This window comes from Arvicola amphibius, chromosome 4, assembly GCF_903992535.2.
Source record: "Arvicola amphibius chromosome 4, mArvAmp1.2, whole genome shotgun sequence".
Classification (NCBI taxonomy): domain Eukaryota; kingdom Metazoa; phylum Chordata; class Mammalia; order Rodentia; family Cricetidae; genus Arvicola; species Arvicola amphibius.
In genome coordinates this window covers 66,201,263-66,215,079 of record NC_052050.1, presented here as the reverse complement: position 1 = coordinate 66,215,079, position 13,817 = coordinate 66,201,263, and the positions used below count along the sequence as shown (strand labels likewise).

Genomic DNA, 13,817 nt, shown 5'->3' with positions numbered 1-13,817 from the left:
TTAAACCTCTTAAAGAAGACTCATAAGCTAGGTGGTGGTGGCACAAGCCTTTAATCCCAGTACTTGGGAGGAAGAGGCAGGAGGAGCTCTGTGAGTTCGAAGCCAGCCTGGCCCCAAAGCTACATAGAAAACCCTGTCTTGAAAAAAAAGGAAGAGAAGGAGGAGGAGGAGGAGGAGGAGGAGGAGGAGGGGGAGGAGGGGGAGGAGGGGGAGGAGGAGGAGGAGGAGGAGGAGGAGGAGGAAACACTGCATCTGAGAATTATTGTTCTCATCATCTTACAGAACCCTGAAGATTGACCAGACTAAAGCTCTGCTCTTCTAACATTATATTATGTAAATATAACAGAAAATTCTCCTTTATTCTCACCAATGTGACTACTTTAAAAAGTATTATTTTATATATCATAAGTTAAGTACCCTTTACCCTAACCAGACATATTTTAAAAAAATTCCTCCCTTTGATTTCTTCAAAGCAGGAAGACTAACCCTGCTGAGACAGGCACTGAGCCACTTTCATGGTGAGTGTACTCAAGTCACAGACCTGATAAGCTGCAGCACATACAATCCCAGACCTCAGTTTGCAGTCCAGAGGGTAAGGCTAGCATGCCTCAGGAAGAACAATTCATGCAGTAAACAAACATCCAAGGAAGACTGAAGGAAGAGAAATGCACAGTCCTGCTATAATTAAAATACAGACTTGAAACAAACACTCCTTATTTCGCCCAAGTTTAGAGATAAGAAGTAGAGAGGTTTGGCCTTGAGACTGAGAAATATTCTGAGATTTAACAAGACAAAAGGAAACTTTTACTCATTTCTTCTGCCCAATCTTGTTATAAGAAATATACGAGGAAATGAAAAATTAAAAACTGGATAAGCAAAAAGGCTGTACATAAGGCTGACAAGATAGTGGGAAAGCACTGGCTTCCAAACTGGAGGACCTGGTTTGGATCAAAACATAAAAAAGAGACTTTATTCCTGAAAATGATTCTCTGACCACCACACATGAAAACCAAAGTGTCAAAGTGTGTGCTCTCTCTAAATGTAAAAATGTATGTGTGTGTGTGTGTGTGTGTGTGTGTGTGTGTCTCCAAAATACATTTATATCCTTAGACATGGATTATTTCTTTATGGTAACAATTTTGAGAATTGTCTCCTAGCTTTCTGGAAAGGACATGAGCACAGCGTCACTGCAGTCACCTTACTACTGCATGAGAGCACCCTAGCTGTAACTTAGTGCCCAAAGGTGACTAAGCAACCTTACTACTGTAGGAGAACACAGCAGAACCACCACCCTAACTGTGAATTAGTGCCCAATGATTAAGCATAGCTCCAAACAGGTTTAACGGCCCTTGGATCTAAGGCCTCAGCCAGTGAGAAATCATAGAGAATCGGAATCTCCAGTAGCCAGTGCATGAAGACAGCTTGTCTTTGTGGAGACACCCCACTGCTCACCATGGTGCAGCCACTACAGCATTTCCACCTCTGTTATTTGGCTTGGTTCATGTATGTCGCATTTTCTGGTTCAAATATAAACAGCTAGACCCTACCTGCAAATATTAATTTCACATTTCAAGCAGTAGTGTTTTACATTTATTTGCTCGTCTTCACTGGCTACTCTGTTTAAGTTACCATGTGATTGATTACTGTATCATCTTTGACAACTGCTTTTTTTTTAAAGATTTTATTTATTTATTATGTATACAATAGTCTGCCTCCATGTATGCTTGCAGGCCAGAAGAAGGTGCTAGATCTCATTACAGATGGTTGTGAGCCACCATGTGGTTGCTAGGAATTTAACTCAGGTCCTCTGGAAGAACAGTCAGTGCTCTTAACCGCTGAGCCATCTCTCCAGCCCTGACAACTGCTTTAACAACCCACATTTCCCCAGTTCTAAGTTTCTTCACATCTCCAGCAACGCTATTTCTTTTCATTCCCATACACTACTTTAAGAACTCACAATGCTCGATGAGAATGGTAACACACACCTTTAATCCCTGCAATCAGGAGGCCGAGGCAGGTGCATTTCTGTGAGTTCCAAGCCATGGGGATGAGAGAGAAGGGGAAAAGGGAGAGGAATAAGGGAAAAACTCACAATGCTTTTGCTCAAGAACAAATTATTAAAACACAGTAATTTGTAAACTGCGTATTTGGACAACACAATAAACCTACTGGAACGTATTTTCAAACCAAGAGTGTTTGCAACCCCACAGGTTTTTATTTGTTAAGTAAACAATGGACCTTAAGATATTTCCTAACATGGCTGCTTCGGGAAATATCCAACGTCTTGCTTTCCTCATCAAACTGTATTTTTAGATTTCAGGTATATAATTTGAATCTGTTGCAAAAATATTTCACACTGCTACTATACTGACAGTTACTTTCACTTGAGCTGGAAGTTGCTTAAAATATATTCATTTTCAAAATCTTATACTTTTAAAGCCAAGTATCGTCACACTGAAGGCAAGAGGACCAGGAGTTCAAGGTCATCTTCAGTTTTCCAGCAAGTCTGAGGCCAGCCTGGACAACATGAGACCTCTCAACAAAATGTAAACCAAAACAAACCCCTTACACTTAAAAAAGCAAGCTATACCCAGGGAGCAGAATTCTAAGAGCTACACAGCTCAGCACATTCTGCACACGAGTCAACAACAGACTGGTCTGCAGCAGAAGAGGCATCTCCTAAGACTCCATCTTAGAGAAGGAAGAACTGCACAGCTCAGGAACAGGGCACACTTTCAAGTTCAGAATTTAGATTTTGAAATCAAGATATGTGGCATGTGTTGTGTTTAAAGCCAAGTTTAGACACTGCTAGTGCAGAGTGGCATTCCTCTAACTAGCCAAAGGCTTTCAGAAGTTTAAGTATCCCAGTAATTTTAGAAATGCTAGTATGGAGAAGTAACAGGCCCTAGAACCCATCGGTTTTCTGTTATAAAACAGAATAATGTGTTTCAGTTTCCAGATCTAAAGTAAGAGCTAAAATCAGATGCTGTATATATAGGTATTGCATACTACATGCTCTTAGTTGTTATCAAAATTTAAAACACCAAATACAAGAATAAAGCAACAATAACAGCTTTTTTTTTCCTTTTTTGAGATGGATGGCACTAAGTTGCACAGATTAGTTCTGACTTCCTAGCCTCAAGTACTGTCAGGTCTCAGCTTTCTAGGTAGCTCGGCCTACTATCACACACTACCATGCCTTAATGTAAATTAAGACACAGTTTGAAAGCCTATCAAGAAGAAAAGCGATTTTTAAAAAATATTTATTTCAGTTTTATGTGTTGGGGCATGTGCATATGCATGCAAATATCTGTGGAGGCCAGAAGAGGGTGTCAGACACCCTCAATCTGGTGTTACGGGGTGGGGGTGTAAGTTTATGCACCTCCCAATGTTGCTATTGGGACCAGAACTCAGGTCCTCTGCAAGAACTATATGCACCCTTAACCACTGAGTCATCTGTCTAGCCCCGGGAGTGGGGGGGGTGGTAATGAAACCGGCATATTCATACAAAAGAACAATGAATCGCAGCTTTATAGATTCTTAGAAAGCATTATATAAAACATCACTCAGAGAACCATTGCCACAAATTTCAAAAACAGTTTAAACAACTTTTGTCTAGAGAAACAAAAATAGGTCAAAGTAAAATTCTTAACAGCCAGCCAGGAGGGCACTCAAGGGCAGGATTCCAAACAGGAAAAGTCGCATAAAAACTCCTGGAACGCTGACAATGTCCTACCTCCCTCCTCCAGTTGGGCTGGAGTGAAAGCCAGGCAGGCACTCCACCATCATCAGCACAGCCCCAGCCCTGCTCTAGCAGGTGCTAGTTACAAAAGTATCTGTTAAACACAAGTGTCTATATATTTAAAGGTTTATCTTTTAATTTAAAAATGTGTTAATGTGTATTGGTATTTTGCTGCATGTGTGTATACACCATGTGCATGCCTGATGCCCACAGAATCCAGAAAAGGAAATCAGATCCCTTGGAACTAGAGAGGCAAATGGTCATAAGCTGCCACGTGGGTGCTGGAACTAAACCTGGGTCCTCTATAAGAGCAGTAAATACTCCGAACCCCCAAACCATCTCTCCAGTCCCACTTGCTCTGCTCTTCCTGTGTGTAAGATGTGCCTGGCGCCCATGGAGGCCAGAAGAAAACACCAGATTCCTTGGAGCTGAAGTTACTAGTTGTGAGCTACTAGACATGGGTGTTGGACCAAACTCAACTCTCTTTAAGAACACCAAGCATTCTTAATCAACAAACCACCTTCCCAGTCCTCCATATTTTTTTGGGTTTTTTTTTTTTTTTTTTTTTGGTTTTTCGAGACAGGGTTTCCCTGTAGTTTCTAGAGCCTGTCCTGGAACTAGCTCTTGTAGACCAAGCTGGCCTCGAACTCAGAGATCCGCCTGCCTCTGCCTCCCGAGTGCTGGGATTAAAGGCGTGCGCCACCACCGCCCGGCTCCTCCATATTTTTTAATGACCAAAAGTGTAAATAAGATATAAGTAACAACAGTAAATTCTAACAATTAGCAGTTGGTCATAACGAACTGTTAACCATCAGGAATGAAAATGCAGATAATCAAGTGAAAATAAACACCTTTACTAATGACACTGAAGGGCTGGGTAAAATTATGGGAGAAGGGTGTCAATTCTACCAAAGGCCAAAGTTGTTTCCTACACAATTACTAAATTATTAATGACAAATATGAATTATCAATGCAGCTTATTCACAGCAACATGAACTGTCCCATATTAGTTTTGAAATGGTTTTGTTTTCAGGTTTGTTTTTTTCTCATTATGTGCGCTAAGTGTGGATACACGTTGCATGGATGTGTTTGTAGAGGTCAGAGGGGTCATTCCTCAGGTGCCACCTACCCTTTCTTTGTGTGTGTGTGACAGGGTTTCAAGCTGGCATGGAAATTCCCAAGGCTAGAATGGCTGGACAGCAAACCCCAGTACTAGGGCACCACCATGCCCACACAGATACTTAAGGTTTACTTATTTTATGTATGAGTATTTTCCTTGAATGTATGAATGTGGACTACAGACCTGCCTGGAGCCCACAGAGGCCAGCAAAGGGCACTGGATCCCTGGGGCTGGAGTTACAGATGCTTATGAGCCTCCATGTGGGTGCTGAAAACTGAACTTGGGTCCCCTAGGAGAGCAGCAAATGATTTTACCTCCTGAGCCCTCTCTCCATATTTTTAATGTGGGTTCTGGGGAATCAAACTCAGGTCCTTGCTTTGCCAACTAAACTATCTCCCCAGCCTCTTGCTTTCCACATCACAGGAAAGGCCAAGTTATGCTGGGGCCTTCACTCATGTTCTATCCTTAGTTCTTTTTCTTTGAGGTATAGTTCCTTAGAGAATCTGGAGCTCACAAACTCAAATAGACTGGCTGGCCAGGGGCCCAAAAGAGTAGGATCCTCTGCCTGGGGTTCCAGGTGTGCACTACTATGTCCTTAGCTTTTAGACCCAGGCTGGGGATTAAACTTGGGTCCTCATGCTTCCATAGTAAGCACTTGACCACTGGAGCCATCTCCCCAGCTCCTGGTTTTACGTCTTTGGAAGCGGGGTCTTGCATGGCCCTCACTAAGTATGGCAGCAGGGAAAGCTGGTTTAGATTGTGACAGCTGCCCATGGGCATACGCCTGTAGTGTAGGCCTGGACTACATGTCAAGATGTTGTCACGACAACTGACTCAGAACACTTGACCTTTGAACATCCTGTTTTGCTGTTCTAGAAATGGATTCACATTAGCGTCTACCTTCGGTGAGTAGATATAAACTGTCTAGGAACGTGCTTGGGAAGTCCACAGAGCGGCGCGTCTCCCCAGCTCTCCTAAGTAACTGGTTCTCACTGCAGTCGCTATGCCACTACTATTGCCCTAGTCATCTTTCCTTTGCCGTCACAGAGATGGCCTCTTTGGCGCTAACCTGAGCAGTGTGTGGAAAAAGACTTTTCTAGTCAGGCTCCCTCTTAGATGGAGCAACACATAAAAAAGTGTCTATTTACATTTATATTTAAAAGAGAAATGGAGCAGAACTGGTATCAAGGTACAGAAAAAAACATATAAACCAATTAAATTAATTCTTTCCTATTATAGCAATGTCCTAATATCCTCCAAAATAGTTTAAATGTATACATAATTTATATGTCCATGGCATACTGTATACAACAGAGAACTTTCAGTAGATACTTGAATTAGTAACTCTAATTTGGTTACTTTATCAGTTAATAAGTGTCAATAAAAATACAACTGTATACTATATTGATCTGTCAAGTTTTCTCCTCTTAAACAAAAGGCTTTGAGTGTCGGAGGCATAAAGATTTAGAAGGCTTAGTAAATGAGCTGTATGTGTAATCCATGCTTCTTGGCCAAGCAAAGAAGTCCCTATCAGTCCCCTGGGACAGGAAAGCCAGCTCAACCCAAACTGTAGTGGCTTATCTGGGTGTAAACAGGCGCGGTGGAGGACAGCTTTAGTCCTGTTTCAGATTACTCCAGCGACAAAAGATCACTTGGTCTACAGCTCATTCCTGTGTGCTTGGTGCCAAGTGCCTGACTTGTTAACTTGCTATTTTCCTCCAATAAATAAGGCATTTTCAGTTGCCAAATGATTTTTTTTGCATGGGAAACTTTTTTTTTTTTTTTTTGGTTTCTCAAGACAGGGTTTTTCCATGTAACAGTCTCGGCTGTCCTGGAACTCACTCTATAAACATCTGCCCATCTCTGCATCTTAAAGGTATGTGCCACCACTGCCCTGCCGAAGAAATCTTTTTTAAAAAAAATAAATATGCTGTGACAATAGAATTATACCATACTCTATAAGGAGTTCACTAAAACTTTTTTTTTTTTAGGCTTACTTATTTTATGTATTTGAGTGTTTTCCCTGAATGTCTGTGTTCCAATAGCATGCCTGGTTCCTGGGAGGTCAGAAGAGGGCATTGGATTTCCTCGAACGGAAATGACACAGCTGGAAGCTACGACATGGGTGCTAGGGTCCTCCGTACCCACTCTTCTGTCTCCTACTTTAAACTCCTTCACGGTCCGCCCCCTCCTCTCTCTGTCCCTCCTTCCTTCCTTGGAAGGCTTTTCTTTAGTCTCACTGTCTTGCCTAGGCTGACCTGAACTCCTGGGCTCAAGTGACATTCCCATCTCAGTCTCCAGAGTAGCTAGGACTATAGACACACACAACACCAGGCCGTGTTGTGTGCTTGCTTGTTTGTTTTGCTGAGACAGGGTTTCTTTGTGTAGTTTCGGATCCTGTCCTGGAACTCACTTTGTAGACAAGGCTGGCCTCGAACTTACAGAGACATCTGTCCCTGTCTCCTGAGCGCTGGGATTAAAGGCGTGCGCCACCACATTTGACATATTGTATTTTTATTTTAACAAAAATCTGCATCCAACTGCATTACCAAAATTAACACCACAGTTGAAACAGATAACTGACAATCAAGCAGTGTTCACAGAGTGCCTGGCATCTGACTTACTGTGGCCTCTAAATCGAGACGGGGGAGGGAGGGAGGGAGGAGGAAGGGAGGGAGAGGGGAGGGAGGGGGGAGGAAGGGAGGAAGAAAGGGAGGGAGGGAGGGAGGGAGGGAGGGAAGGAGGAAGGGAGGAAGGAAGGGAGGAAGGAAGGGAGGGAGGAAGGGAGGGAGGAAGGGAGGGAGGAAGGGAGGGAGGGAGGAAGGGGGAGACTAGTATATGAGGTAGGCATGAGAGTTTATGCCTATAATCAGAAGGGAGTGACAGTACTCCAGAGGCTGAGGAGGAGGACTGTGAACTTTAGACCAGTCAGAGCTATAGAAAGAGAAACATCATTTATCATTTTTAGGGGCCAGAGAGAGGGTACAGAGGGAAAGAGTATTTGCTGTGCAAGCGTGAGGACCTGCAATGATCACCTACACCCTCAGAAAAGGTTCACACACCTGTGACCTATGCACTGTGGGAAGTGAAGACAGGCAAACTGATGGGGTTTGCTGACCTAGCCAACCTTGCAAAACAGCAAGTTCAGTGACAGACTCTCCCCTCAAGGGACTAAGGGAGAAACAGAAACCAGGGCACCTGACATCCTCCAAATGTACGTATACACACACACACACACACACACACGCCCATGTATTACTAAAAAAATCAAGAAAAAATTACTTGGATTTAGACAGTACTAGACACTGTTCAACAATTACTCGGTAGCCATACTGCACATAATGTAGCATGTAGCCAACTTCGGGTCGGCTTCCATTTCACTGTCTGCTGAAGTGGCGGTTCACTATTGGAGACTTTACCCAGTCCCAGGACTCAGCCAGGATCCTTAGAGCACAAAACAGCCCACAGGCTGGGGCATATTCATTAAGCTGCACAAGTAGAAACCATACAATAGCATGGACACCTGCCTCACAGTCCCTGATGGAGGGAGATTAAAGCTCAAAGCACATGAATAGTAACTCTGAAGTTCCTTCCACCAGAGAAGATCTCCATCTAGACAGGCTGTTGATGAAATCTAGTTTTAGACAAAATGTGTCATATATGATTATAACTTAAGGTAGAATTGAATTAGACTTTATTAACTTGCCTGATATATCTGAATTGTGATTCTTCATTCCCAAGGTAAAGACAGTATTTGCCTCTTAGGATTATGAAAATTAAAATAAGACAAGAGTCTTTGTCAAAGTACATTAAGTGTAATGTGTGATTATACTCAAATGTTTGTTTTTCTCCTTTGAGGGAGTGCTTATAATAAAGTTGGAGTTTTCTGTCTTACAAGGGAATTTACTAAAAACACTGATTTTTAAAAATTTTAAACCATTCAAAGAAAACAGGCTAGACGTGGTAGCCTATGCCTGTAATTCCAGTACTGGGCGAGGGTAGAGGGGTGAAGGGGAGCAGAGTCAGCATGAATCAGAATCCAAAGCCAGTAAGATCTGCATACAGACCCTGTTTGGGGGTAAGGGGTTGGTGGGAGTCCTATCAAGGCAGGAAAGGACTAAATACAACATAATGGTAATAAAAATAAATAAAAAATTAAAGCTGCACTTTAATTGGATCAACTTGTCTGACATGGTCACTGGAACCACTTATTGTGGCCAAACAATGAAATGAACCATTGGCTCCTTGAACCAAGAGGCTGAACAAGGTTGACTTGCCTCATCCATGGGAATCCGAGCACAGCAGGAAGGTAGGTGCAGTGCTGGAAGAGGGAGGCTCAAGGACCTCATCAGGTAACCACATCGTGTCTGCTTTGGTCAGCTATAAACAGTACCTGAAACACATTAAACTATATATACATAAAGACTAAATGGAAACTTAACTTTTGAGAGAGATTCTTCAAAGTACTAGCTAAAAATAAAACTAATGGATTTCAGGAGAGGAATAACAAGGACTGAGTGTGAAAAGCCACAGTGGAAGATGACAAATTTAAAATGTTCACTGCTTCTAATTAAAGAAATGGAAATTGGAGACTCTAGAGAAGCCCATGGGGAATGTACTCCTCTATTCTCCACTCTCTTTTAATGCTGTGGTTAAATATATATTAAAATCATTTTTAATAAACTATAACCTATAAGCACGCACACATATAATCTGGAGAGACAGCTCAGTGGCTAAGAGCACTGGCTGTTCCAGAAGACTGGGATTCAATTCCCAGCACCCACATGGCAACTCATAACTGTCTGTAACTCCAATTCCAGAGGATCCAACGTCCTCACACAGACGTACATGCAGACAAAACACCAATGCACATAAAATAATTAAAGCCCAAACCAGCAACTACTATTTCATAACTATTCTATTTGAAAATGTATCAGTATTCAGTGTTGGGAAGGGAACAGAGAAAGTGTGGTGGTCTGAAGCTCATGTTTGGATACTTGGTCCCCAGTTGGTGCAACTACTTGGGAAGGATTAAGTTGTGTCTCACTGGGGCTCTGAGATTTCAAAAGACTAGTGCCATTCAGAGTGTGCTCTCTGCCTCCTGCTGGGGGTTCAGGATGTGAGTCTCAGCCACCCCCACTTTCCATCTAGTCCACCTTTATGACTCTGACCTCCTGTAATCATACGCCCCAAATAAATTCTTCTATAAACTGCCATGGTCATGATCTCTCATAAGAGCAATAGTTTAAGGAAAAAAAAAGTAAGACACTGGCAACCACATATATGTGAGTTTCAGGCCTTTTATGAAAGTAATCTGAAATTTCCACAATTAGTAATCTATAAAGAACTCAAAAGAAAGAAAAAACCTATATGCACAAAAATTTATAATGGAAATACTTCTTAAAACAGAATTTAAAAAATAGGTAAAGTCAAATGGCTAGGTAGTTGTTTAATTATGGTTTAATTACAGCTTTTATAGCCATGTCAATGCAAAAAGAATATGTTTAACAAGTTGTATTGCCTAAAAGCATTGTAATAGTAAAACAATCACAGGAAATTTATATGAAAATAAGATGACCATTTAAAATCTAACATTATTAAAATAAACCTAATTATTTTTATTTTTTAAGATACTTATTTTTTATTTTATATGTATGAATGTTTTGCCTGTATGTGTTTCTGTGTAACACATGGGCCCGGTATCCATGGAGACCAGAAGGCACTAGATCTCTTGGAACTTGAGTTACAGATGGCTGCGAGCTTCCATGTAAGTGCTGGGATCTGAATCAAGATCCTCTGCAAGATAACCAGTGCTCTTAGTCATTGAGCCATCTCCTCAGCAACAAATTTTGTCTTTAAAACATCTGATGTATCTGGTACCATGTTTTGAAAACACCTGGACTTCACCAAAAATGGGCAACAACAATTACATTTTAGATAAAATAGAATTCACAGAAATATTAACTTTCAAGAATATACAGTTTTAAAAATATACTTAGATAACTCCTCTTGATGAATAAATGGCTTATGACAATTTTTATAAAATAGATGTGGAAAATTTCAAAATTCTCTTTACCAACACAAAGTACTGGGCTTATTTCTATGAAATGCTTTATGTTCTCATCTGTTTCATTAGCACAGCTCCACAGGAGACCACTGAAGCCCTGTTTCTGGAATGCCGCCCCAATTCTTCTCACCCAGGCCTTGTTGCCAGGGCTGCAGCTGCACAACCAATTCTTATTAAAATGAGTCTTTGAAATGCTGGTCTATGGAGAAGGATATAAAGGATCTCATTATCTCTTCTCAAAACTCACAGTGAGGGAGGGCTGCGCTCCACCCTTCCCAAGGCACAAAACCACTCACATCCCTCTCAGCCAACTTAAACACCAAGACAAAGGCAGCAGCTCAGCCTTAGACAATGCAAGAAGTCATGACAGACAGCACTGCGCAGCAGCGTCAACGTCTAGCTGGTTGTTTTCAAATGAGTGTAAAATGAGTGCTGTGGTCATGAGTGGCGGCCGTGACTTGAGAAACAACACTCCTCAAGAGTAAGCACTTGGGGGAAAGACTCCGCACTCTGTAACAACAACCAAGAATAATTTCACCGACAAAGCTGGGAAAACTGAAAGGATTCACTCTTTGCTATTGTACTGAGGGCCTAACAGCTGCTTGGAGAATTTTATGGATGGGTTACTGTCCTCCATTTTCATTAGGAACACATGCCCTTTGGCTCTCTCAATAAAATCCATAACAACTGCTGGCCTTGCTCCGAGAGACAATTTATGAGTTAATCTATCTGATGAGAAACATTAACACAAATCTATAAAGATTAGTTGTTTTCAGCTGAATGTAAACAGATAAATACTCAAAGTCAAAGTAAAAACCAAGGCCAGAATTTTATTAAAAAGTATTTTCAATGTTCGTAGGACACTAGACTTCTTGCAGCACAAAGAACTTAAGAATACCAATGACTTTAGGGACAAGAATTCAGGCTGGAAACGTCCCTTGGAGTGTACTGTAGTCTACTCCCCAGTGATGCACTTACAGTGGAAGAAAGCAGTAAAAGAGAGGTAGGGACACTCTCCCTTGAGGACTTGACCACACAACATACACTTCAGAGAAAGACACGAGACCCAGTCCTAAAAGTGCACAATTACTGGCATTTTATCTGTCGTAATCAAAACCGAATCAGTGATGTGTTTTTAACAAACATGAATACAAGAAAAAAAGACTAAATGCGTTTTAAACAACTGATTTTCCTAGATCCTTCCATTCTTGCAGCTGTCAAGCTCTACATGAAATGTTCACTCAGCATTTGCAAAAGAATTTTAAAATACTTTTATGATTTTTCTAATAGGTTTTTGCCCTTAGTACATGCGATTTTTTTTAAAAGCTCAATTTTAAAGTTTTAGGTTCCCCCTTTATTTTAGAGAACTGTATTTTTAAAATTTTATTTAAAGTGGATAGCCAAAAGAATCTATCGAACCCTTAAATCCCCTGTGCCTACTAGTGTTGACTGGGTGGTGGGAAACACCATCCCTTCCTCTCAGAAGGGTGTGTGTTCTTTAACCCGGAGACTGTGATGGAAGAAGGGGATGCTATCTTTTACACACGCCTCAACAATCCTCATTTTTTAATGTACTAGATTACATGATGAAGAGAGGATAAATATGGTTCTAGATAGAGGAAAATGTACATATTTCTGTTGTTGTTGTTTGTGTGAGACAGAGTCCTTCTGTATAGTCCTGCTATCCTGGAACTCATTATATAGACCAGGCTGCCTATGCCTCCCAAGTGCTATAATTAAAGGCATGCACCACCATGCCTTTTGTTTGTTTGTTTGCTTGTATGTTTTGTTTCATCATTGTTGGTGGTGTTGTTTGAGACAGGGTTTCTCTGTGTAACAATCCTAACTGTCCTACAACTAGCTCTTGTAGACCAGGCTGACCTTGAACTCACACAGATTCACCTGCCTCTGCTTCCCAAGTGCTGGGATTAAAGGTGCCACAATCACCCAGCGCTTCCAGTAGATTTTTTAAATGGCTTTGAAGAGTAGACAACCGTTACTGACTGCTTTTATTGATAAAATGTGGAATGTATTGTAACTAACTGAACGATGGCCATGAGATGACAACTGTCATGACCGTCACATAGGCAATGGAACGGCTGTGCTTAACCTGAAGATCAAAACCACACTCTGGACTCTAACACAGTGAACTTATTAATGGTTAGTGTTAAGAACGCAAAGAAAGCAGACTGCTTTTGTGGCAATCACTTCAATAACTAGCCATCAGTAGCCAGACTTACCACTCGCAATGCGGCCACTTACTCAGCGATCTCTGAGTGCAGACTGTCCCACACGGACACACAGGCGACTGCAGATGCGGCAGCAGCAGAAGTTGCTCCTGGAAGATTTCTTCTCATTTAGTTTTCCCGTTTCACTCAAAACTGGCCCTACCTGCAAACGAAAGCATGCAATTAGGAGGCAAAAGTGGCAGGAGAAATTCCTCCATCTATATAATTAAATGATACAACATGAAAACTAAACTCAAATGCTAGACTCACTAAGCACCATGTTTAAACAAACAACCTACTTTTCAATGCCTGTAACATGCTTATTACACAAAGTTACACCCTTTTCTCATCATATAAATTGATCGTTGCTTCCATGGTATGCAAGGTACAACTTATGACCCACTGAGCAGAATCCAGGTAACAAGTCTTCAGTGGATATACACAAGGTTGGCTTACACACTGTTAAAGAACTTGTTCCTACATTGACAAATCTAAACACTTCACAAGAAAAATTCAGATTTCTGCTCTCTTGAAAAAATAAAATCAGACAACATGAGGTCTACTCCTACATGGAGCACTATCAGATTGGATGGGTGTGGGCTTTCTGGCTGGCTCTGCACAGATGCTGCCACTCTACCCTAGTTCAATGTAACCTAGTTC

At 41.4% G+C, this 13,817-nt stretch overlaps 1 protein-coding gene across 2 annotated transcripts in view; it reads right to left on the bottom strand.

Annotated features, from left to right (window-relative positions):
- Cdc42se2 (CDC42 small effector 2) overlaps nt 1–13,817 on the bottom strand; it is a 67,906-nt gene that overhangs the window by 25,598 nt on the left and 28,491 nt on the right. The window contains exon 2 of one of the 2 annotated variants that reach the window (XM_038326365.1): nt 13,170–13,320. The gene's annotated coding sequence lies outside the window, so the exon portion shown is untranslated. The remainder of the gene's footprint in view (nt 1–13,169; nt 13,321–13,817) is intronic. The other variant, XM_038326366.1, reaches the window with a different exon arrangement.